Below are 790 nucleotides of genomic sequence, written 5' to 3'. Positions count from 1 at the left end.
GCGACTGGGGGATTTTCACAGTAACTTCATTGCTGTGTTAATGTAAACCTACTTGTGACAACAGTAAAATAAAGTTTAATCACTGTGAGCTGGAATGTTGCTGTGCTGGAGCACAGTGAGAAGTCTGACAACACCAGGTCAAAGGTTTATTTGGCAGCACAAAGCCAGCACTGGAGCATTGGGCAGAGTGTGGACAATGCTGAATGATGTGTGTCTGTGACAGCAGTGACGCTGGCTGCTCAGAGCGCTGATACAGGCTGCAGTTAGCGCTGTGTTCAGAGCGCCGCTGGTGTAGTGGTATCATGCAAGATTCCCATTCTTGCGACCCGGGTTCGATTCCCGGGCGGCGCACTCTCTTTTTATATTCCGTCCTCTTGCCCAGATTCAATCCGGATTTTTTTGTTTTTGGGGGGCGGGGTGCGGTGCGGTTTTGTTAGAAAATATTTTTTTTAATGTGGCACTTTCGTCTCAGTAAAACAGATTTTATTTCTTGTTTTTTTAAAAAAAACTCGCAAGCAGAGCGAAAGGGATTGAGCATCGAGGCCGCTCCCCGCTCCCGGACCTCAGCCCGAGCCGCAGCCGCGGGAAGGCCGCCGGAGCCCGGGGAGCGGGGTCCGGGGAGCGGAACAGCTCCGGAGGGAATCTGTCGTCAACAAGGCAGCAAACACTGCGGGGATTAGAGACATCACTCCCTCAATCCCTGTTACTCTGTATCCCTGATACTCTATCTAATACTCTATATCCCTGATACTCTATCTCTAACACTATGCATCTGTTACTCTATATCCCT

General features: G+C 49.9%; 1 non-coding gene across 1 annotated transcript; it reads left to right on the top strand.

The window, feature by feature from the left end:
- Positions 1 to 280: 280 nt before the first annotated feature.
- On the top strand, positions 281 to 351 carry trnag-ccc (transfer RNA glycine (anticodon CCC)). Its single transcript has one exon. It is a non-coding gene; the product is annotated as a tRNA-Gly (tRNA).
- The last annotated feature ends 439 nt before the right edge of the window (positions 352 to 790 follow it).

Source organism: Mustelus asterias, chromosome 12, assembly GCF_964213995.1.
Source record: "Mustelus asterias chromosome 12, sMusAst1.hap1.1, whole genome shotgun sequence".
In the NCBI taxonomy this organism is placed as follows: Eukaryota; Metazoa; Chordata; class Chondrichthyes; order Carcharhiniformes; family Triakidae; genus Mustelus; species Mustelus asterias.
This window is presented reverse-complemented; position numbering and strand designations above follow the sequence as displayed.